The following is an 8,780-nucleotide window of genomic DNA, read 5'->3' as shown; positions in this document are numbered from 1 at the left end:
TATATATATATATATATCACTTAATATATATATATTAATACATCAAAAACCAAAATAGTTTTTTATATATAATATATAATCATTAGTGGCGAAATTAGATTTTCTTGAACTACGAAATACATTTAACTATAGAGACAATTGATTTTGTCACTGATTGAAGTAAAATAACTAGCGACAATATAATTTTGTCGGTAGTAATAACCTTTTTAGTGACAAAACATACTATTAACTATAAAAAAAAATATACGTACTTTTTGCGACAAATATATTTGTCACGACTTTTTGAGGATTTGGGAACAATTTTTCTTTTTGTAGTTAACATAATATTTTCAGCGACGAAGCACTAAATCGTCTTTGTATACTTTTAGTGACGAATTATTTTTCGTCTCACAAGATTTTTAGTGACGAAATATGGTTTATAAATGACAAAATTATTTGTTCCTAATTTGTTTTAGTATATAGGCATGAATTTCTCAACTCAAGGTCCTTCGTGAGTAACATGTAGTAGCCCCATGATTAGGAATATAATCCTTAAATGATTAGGAACTCAATACTCAAGACTTAGATCTTGAAGATACTACTCCTCTCAAAGATACTCAACTTATGAAGTTCATGACAAATTTATGGGTATGAACGACACAACTTGAAGGTCTAAATTACAATATGGAATTCATGTATATGATTTTTCTCATTTTCATTCTTCATCAAAACATAGCACAAATCAATAGTTGATCTCAAAGGATTCACAATTAAACTCAAAGACTTTCTTGAACTTAATCTTAGCTCTTTCTTGAATTTCAATTACGAATTAAAGAGTTATGATTCATGATATGAAGGATCTCGATGATAATGTAGACTCATGAATACATTTTCATCATTCTCATACTCACTTACTCTAGTCTTGAAACAAGTTATTAGAAATTAAAGAAGACTCCACAAAAGACTCTAAAAAGGACTTTCTAAAAAAAAGTTCAAAAGAACTCTCAAGACTTAACTCTAGCTCTACCTTGATTTTGAATTATGAATTCATGGTAATTATTCGTGGTAGGAAATATATCGTTATGATTAAATAAGTTTTAGATAGTTAATCATGATGAACAGTCAAGAAAACACTGTATGAGAGTAAATCCGCAAATAGATATACATTTTAATATTTAATCACGAAATAATAATAAATTTAAGATTGAAATATTGGACCCGTTAACGGGGCCTTTCATATATATATATATATATATATATATAGCCATTTTATCTGTTCAATGTTGACTTTTTTAAATTTATTTATATAAAACATATAAGATTAATTAAAAGATGAAGTTCTAAAATTTACAGTTTTGAAGATATGGTTATAACTTCACACTTTTTATAATGTAGATTTTTAGCAAATAGTAATGTGATAAGTGATATGCTCATTTAAAATATGTTAATACTCATTGCATCTTAAAATTGGGTTATTATAATATCATAATTCTTTTTTCTCAAGATTGGAAAGGTAAGTAAATACTAATATTATTTAATACTATTTATTTAATACTATCTGTTATTATCCCCCTCAAGCTGAGCTGAGCGGAAGCGAACGGAAGCTTGGAACTGAGGTAATCGTGCTGTCGGCTCGGGAGAGGCTTGGTGAGAATATCAGCCGGTTGTTCTTCAGTGGGTACATACTGCACAGTCATGGTGCCGGCCTGAACATCGTCGCGAACAAAGAGACAATCGGTATCAACATGCTTCATTCTGGTGTGTAGGACGGAATTCTTGGCCACACAGATGGTTGATTTGTTGTCACAATAGAGAGCAGGAACAGTGTGAGTGGCGCGGAGTTCGCGAAGAATATATGTGACCCACATGGTCTCAGCAGCAAGAAGAGCAAGGGCGCGGTATTCAGCTTCAGTCGAGGACCGAGAGACCTTGGGTTGTTTTTTTGTACACCAGGAGATCAGGTTCGGCCCCAAAAAAACGAGAAACCCCGATGTAGATTTTCTGTCATTTTTATCATTCGCCCAATCTGAATCTGAGAAACCCCGAAGCTCCAAGTCCCCGGGTCGAATGAGTAAACCACGACCAAGAGTGCCAAAAATGTACCTGAGAATGCGTTTTAGACAATGGTAATCATGTTCACTTGGTTGATGCATGCGCTGAGCAACTCGGTTGACAGCAAACTGGATGTCAGGACGGGTAATGGCCAGATACTGTAGAGCCCCAATGAGGCTGCGGAAGTGGGTGATATCGGCAAAGGGGGTGTCGGCTCCATTCGTAGACGAAGAGACTGCCATCGGTGTTGGTTGACTGGTGCATTTTTCCAGTCCAGCTTTCTGCAACAGATCTCGAGCATATTTTGACTGATGAAGAAACAAGCCGCTGCCTGTCCGAGAAACCTCCATTCCCAGAAAATAATGTAACGGGCCAAGGTCCTTCATTTTGAAGGTAGTATGCATAGCTCGAGTGACATCCTGAATGAGAGCTGCAGTAGAGCCTGTAATAATGATATCATCTACATAGACAAGAAGAATGACTGTACCGTGTGCTGAATGTCGAGTAAACAGACTCGTGTCGTGTACGCAACACGTGAAGCCGAGTCCCTGGAGGAACGTTTTCAGACGTGTGTACCAAGCACGGGGGGCTTGCTTGAGCCCATACAGAGACTTCTGGAGTTTGCAAACATGTTGAGGGAAGCGGGGATCAACATAGCCCGGTGGTTGCGTCATGTAGATAGTTTCATCAAGCATGCCATGAAGAAAAGCATTGGAAACATCCAACTGATTGATGAGCCAATTGTTGCGCACGGCGAGTGACAGTACCAGGCGAATGGTTTCCTGCCGAATAACAGGACTGAATGTCTCGGAGTAATCAAGCCCATACTCCTGATTGTAGCCTTTAGCAACCAAACGAGCCTTGTACCTGGAAATACTGCCATCCGCATTGTGTTTAATTTTGTACACCCATTTACAGCCCACTGGGTGCCGCCCATGGGGCTTAGGTACAAGAACCCAAGTTTTCTGATCAGTCAAAGCCTTAAACTCGTCATCCATAGCATGACGCCAATAAGCATTTTTTGAGGCAACAGAGTAGGTTGTTGGTTCACTATCGGGAAGGGGTGTATTTGGTAGTATGGTAGCCTGAAAGGTTTTGGGTTTAAAGATACCGGCTTTGCCACGGGTTAACATGGGATGAGTATTGGGGGGTGGCACGGGCGGTGGTGATTCGGGGGTGGCCGGGAAGGACCCAAAACGGATCGGGCTGGAGATGTTGTGGGTATGGGGTGGTTCGGGTTGGTTGTGAGTGTGGGTGGTGGTTGCGGGTGTATTGTGGGTGACGGTCGAAGGGGTGATGAGGGGTGGTTGGGTAGTGGGTGGAGGTGTGGGGGAAGGTGGTGAGGGACCCTGTGAGTATGTTGGAAAAAGGGGAAGGACGCCAATGAATGATGTATTTGTGGAGGAGGAAATAGACTCGTAGGGAAACTCATTTTCGACAAATTTGACATGACGAGATATGTAGACTTTATGAGTTTGTGGGTCAAGACAGCGATAACCCTTGGAGGTAGGATGATAGCCCAAAAAAATACAAGGACGGGATCGGGGTTGTAATTTGTGAGTAATATGAGGGCGTAGCCAAGGGTAGGCAAGACACCCAAAGACGCGGAGGTTGGTATAATTGGGAAGTTCTTGGTAAAGGAGTTGATAGGGTGATTTGTTGGAGAGAGTGTGACTGGGCATTCTGTTAATGAGGTAGTTTGCGGTGGCTAGAGCTTCTACCCAAAAGGAGACAGGGAGATGAGATTGATGTAGAAGAGTAACCACCGTTTCAATGAGATGGCGATGCTTACGCTCAGCCACCCCATTCTGTTCGGGAGTGTATGGACAGGAGGTTTGATGTATAATTCCCAGGGATTGCAGAAACTGGCCAAAGATGTTATTGACATATTCCTTTCCATTGTCACTTCGAAAAAGTTTAACATGAGAATTGAATTGTGTTTTGACCATTTTTTCAAAAGTGACAAAGGTGGTGTATGCCTGTGATTTGTGTTTTAGTGGGTACAACCAAGTGTATTTTGTAAAATCATCCACAAAACAAATATAATAGCGAAAACCAGCAAATGAAGGAACAGCAGTAGGACCCCATAGGTCAGAATGAATAAGTTGAAAAGGTGCAGTTGTACGCTTCTCAGATAAAGTAAAAGGTAATTTATGAGATTTAGCAATTGAACAGGAGTCACAATTGTTTACATGAATGGAAGAAAAACCTAATTGAGACATTAAAGAATTTATTATTTGAGTAGACGGGTGACCCAGACGACTGTGCCACAACAGACTGTGGCCATCAGCCGAAAGAGCCACCGGAGCCACAGGAACGCTTTCTGAAACTGGGTGGGCAGACGAACTTGTGCCAGGAAGAACGTACAGACCATGCTCACAGGGGCCCTGAAAAATCACCCTCTTGGTAGTATTGTCTAGGATCTGAAAATCATTAGAGGTGAACAAGAGTGAGCAATTATTGTCTTTTGTGAATTGGTGAACTGAAAGGAGATTGGATTTAATAGAAGGGACGTGGGTAAGGTTACCTAGGTGAAAGATAGCGGTGGGGGTTTTAATGGTACCCGTGCCAGTGTGAGAAATATTAAGGGACTCACCGTTGCCAACAGTAATACCATTGGAGCCATGATATGGATTTGGAGCGTTAAGCTTGGATAGATCAGAAGTAACGTGCATGTTGGCCCCAGTATCCAACAGCCATTCAGAGGAAGGGCCGGCTTGAGATGCATAATTGGCACGGTTATCACTATTTCGGCTCTCCTCATACCGAAACCAGCAACGAACAGCGGTGTGTCCTGTTTTCTGACAGATTTGACAAGTTGGACGATCCCGCTCGTAAGTGCCCTGCCCGCCGCTGGAAGATGACTGCCCGCCGCTGCCGAAGGAGTGCAGGCTGTTGTTGCTGCCGTGCTGCTGACCGTCGTACGGCGGACGACTGCCCTGCCGACCGCCGCGCCCGCGGCCTCCGCTGTTTCTGCCGTAGCCGCCGCGGCTCCCCTGCCGGCCGCCACCACGCCCCCCGCGATAGTTCTGGCTTGCGGTGAGGGCGGTGGCCGGCTCCATAACAGCGGCTTCTCGGAGAAGAAGTTTGCTCTCCAGATCCACGTTGATTTCTTCACTTTTTAGCCACGAGGAGAGAGTAGCCAGGTCAACGGGCGTTGGACTGATGCGAACCGCCTGTTTAATGGAGGAGTAAGCTGATGGGAGCCCCCGAACGACGCACATGACGAGATCTTTTTCGGGAATGATTTCGTTCACGGTGTCGAGGGCTGTGATGATGGTGGAGACCTCGTCTAAATACTCCGCCATAGTTTTCGTGCCTTTGGTAATTGTGTGGAGACGATCACGCAATTGAAAAATATGAGAGTGGGAAATTGATGCATAGCGTGTTGCGAGGGCCGTCCACAGGGCTGAAGCAGTTGTGTAGGATCGGACGTGTTTCTGAACCGTGGGAGAGATGACCGCAATCAAACATGATCGGATCTGGCCATCCACGGCTTTCCAGGCGGCATGGGCCGGATTGGTTTTTTCTGATTTGTCCGTGGCGGTGATGACTGCCGGCGGCGGTTCTGTGCTTCCATCGACGTATTTGAGAAGGTAATTGGCCTCAAGGGCTGTAAGAACGGTGATTTTTCATGTAGGGTAATTTATGTCTGATAATTTTTCGGGAATCAGGGCATGAAGATGCCTGAGAAGGAGTTTAACGCCAGAAGGAAGTGAATCGAGAGGATCCACCTCGGTTGTCATGGCTGCCGCCGCCCAAGAGAAGAGAGGGAACGATCGGTGCCCTAAAGAGAGAAAAAAAAACCTAGAGAAAAGAAGATCTAGGTTTTCTGGCTCTTGATACCATGAAGGAATATTGATTGTATTGAAGTGTTAACCTAATAAGAGAATACATGGGAGATATATAGGAGATATAGGAAGGAGTACTAATCCTAATAGGACTAGGATTAAGGAGTACTAATCCTAATAGGACTATGATTAGTACACAGTAAATACTAATATTATTTAATACTATTTATTTAATACTATCTGTTATTAGATTTGTAGTTTACTTTTATTTTGTAAGAATTTATTATTATCATAGTACATAAAGTGCATAACTTTTTTATAGTATCATAAAAGGATAAAAATATTTTTATTTAAATTGGAGATGAGGAAATATTTAAATATAATTAAAATAACAAATAACATATGTGGGTGGTTAATTTTTTCCAAAGATTGGGAAAAGAAAAAAAGCAATTCAGTATTTGATAGACAATTTTTAGACACTAACTAGATGGTTGTTGCCCGTGCACGCACGGGCCTGATATTTATCTATTTGTGTAAAAATTCGTTTGAAAATAAATTTACCCAAAAACTTCTTTAATGGATAGTTACATGCATCATTCATATGTTGAATACACTTCCTAGATGAATCATCTTTGTTTGAATCGTTGGTATATATACACATTTGAATTGTTGGTATAGATGCAAATTGATGATAGAACAGACTCTGCGTATATGCACACTATTCACATATATCTATGAAAGTTGGTTTCAACAAAAATAGCAACTCAGCCGACTGGTATATTTGTTGATGGCAGTCCTTTTGTTCTTCAATGTTATCATTGTTGTGTGACGATTGATGTCGTGCTTGATTAAAAAAAAGGGGCACATATATTTAAGGCATAATACATATATTGGACCTTAAACTTGGTTTCAAATTTTAACTTTGACCTCCAACTTTCATAATGCACAAATAGGCACTTTAACTATCCAATTTTTAAATAAATAAACACATGAGTCCTACATGGCAAAATACACGTAGAACACCACGTAGGACAAAAAATGACATGTAGGATGACATGTGTGTTTATTTGTTCAAGTTTATGCAAGTTTAAGAGCCTGTTTGGCTCAGCTTAAAAGCTGGTCAAACTGACTTAAAAGCTGATTTTTGACTTATTTAGCTGTTTGGCAATACTCAAAATAACTTATTTTAAGTTTAAAAAAAACTTATTTTAAGCAAAAAGTTAAAAGCTGGGGTAGGGGTGTTTTTTTTTTTTTAGCTTATAAGCTGTTTTAAGTTGACCACATTTTTACCTTTTGCCCTTAATATTTTTATAAATTCTCCAAATTACCCACATAACCCTAATATCTCTTTCTTCCATTTTTCCCTTTTCACGTTTGGCATAGCTGCTGAACTTCTTCCTGTTCTTCCAATTTAAAGTGAAGATAAACCTTGAAGTAAGTTTTTTCGATTATTTTTTTATTAGCTTTCTTCCTTTTCTCTCGATTGCTGCCGATAATATGTTGAAAAATAAAAATTTATATTCCTCTTATAAATAATTTGTGATGAGAAAGAAATATGTGAATGATAGCAAAATATAATTATTTATGGCTGTAAAATATAAATTAATTAACTTTTATTATGTTAACAGCTTTTAAGGGTATTGCAGACATTTTGATTTAAAAAGCTGTTTATCAGCACTTATTTGCCAAACACATCAACAACTTTTTTTAACTGCAGCACTTTTATCCAAACGCATAACTGCTTGTTCAGCACTTTCAAAAGTACTTTTTTAAAGCTGCTTTTATTAAGCCCATCCAAACGGGCCCTAAGTATCTACTTGTGCACACCCAAAGTTGAAGGGCATAAATGTGATTCGAAACCAAGTTAAAGGGCATATTTATGTATTATGCCTATAGTTAATGATGAGTTCCCGGTTAAAATAAAAGAAACGTTTAAATGATGGAGGTAAATAGTGTAGCAACTCTAGAATTGACTTATTTATCGTCACATAGCTTTTCAAGGCATCACCACCTTGTAATTTTTTTTGAGGGCGCTTGTGATTCAATAACCCCCTGAAACAGCTAATAAGCTATGCTTCAGTTGAGAGAAATACAATTAACAATATGTAGCAAGACAAAAACAGATGAATCTAAAAATCAATGGAAACTGAAAGAACACCAGAGAAAGCATTATGAAAAAAAATATGCTTTATTTAGTAGTTGAACTACAATAGGATGATAAAAACATAGCAAATACAAGAGGCACAAAATATATTTAAGGGAAAAATGACACATATACCCTCGAACTATCGTAAATAATGTGCATATACCCTTCGTCAAACTTTAGGGGACATTGGTGCCTCTGCAGTCCAAAAATTAGAGCATATATACCGTTTATGCTAACGAACATATACGTGACATAATCTTATCGACCGATCCGACATTGGATCGATGGATAAGATTGTGCCACATGTCCCTATTTAGTATTCTATTAGAGTGAAGGACATATATACTCTAGTTTTGGGACGGTAGTGGCAACAATATCTCTAAAGTATGACGAAGGGTATTTGCATACCATTTGCGATAATTCGGGATATATTTGTCCTTTTTCCCTATATTGAATGCCTTCGAGAATTAAATTGCAATTATAATGGTGCAAAAATGTTTGCTGAACCCCCCAAAAATATAGAATCAAAGCTTAGAAAACGCTCATTTTAAGTAGATTTTCAAGTTCAGTTTGAATACGACATGGTTTATCAAAATTTTATTGATCAAGATATCAAAGGTCATAGGAGGTCATTCTATCAATCTATCAAAAGCTCAACTATATATCCAAATGATTTTTAAGAGATGCACTTCATTTTTTACCTTTAAAGGATCAAAATATTATCTTAACCTTCACAGCAAAATTAGTTAATTTTTATTAGAAATTTTCTTAAAAATCAGTCAATTAATAAAGAAATAAATCCAAGAAGCTAA

This window comes from Solanum pennellii, chromosome 8, assembly GCF_001406875.1.
Source record: "Solanum pennellii chromosome 8, SPENNV200".
In the NCBI taxonomy this organism is placed as follows: domain Eukaryota; kingdom Viridiplantae; phylum Streptophyta; class Magnoliopsida; order Solanales; family Solanaceae; genus Solanum; species Solanum pennellii.
Note: the sequence above shows the minus strand (reverse complement) of the source record.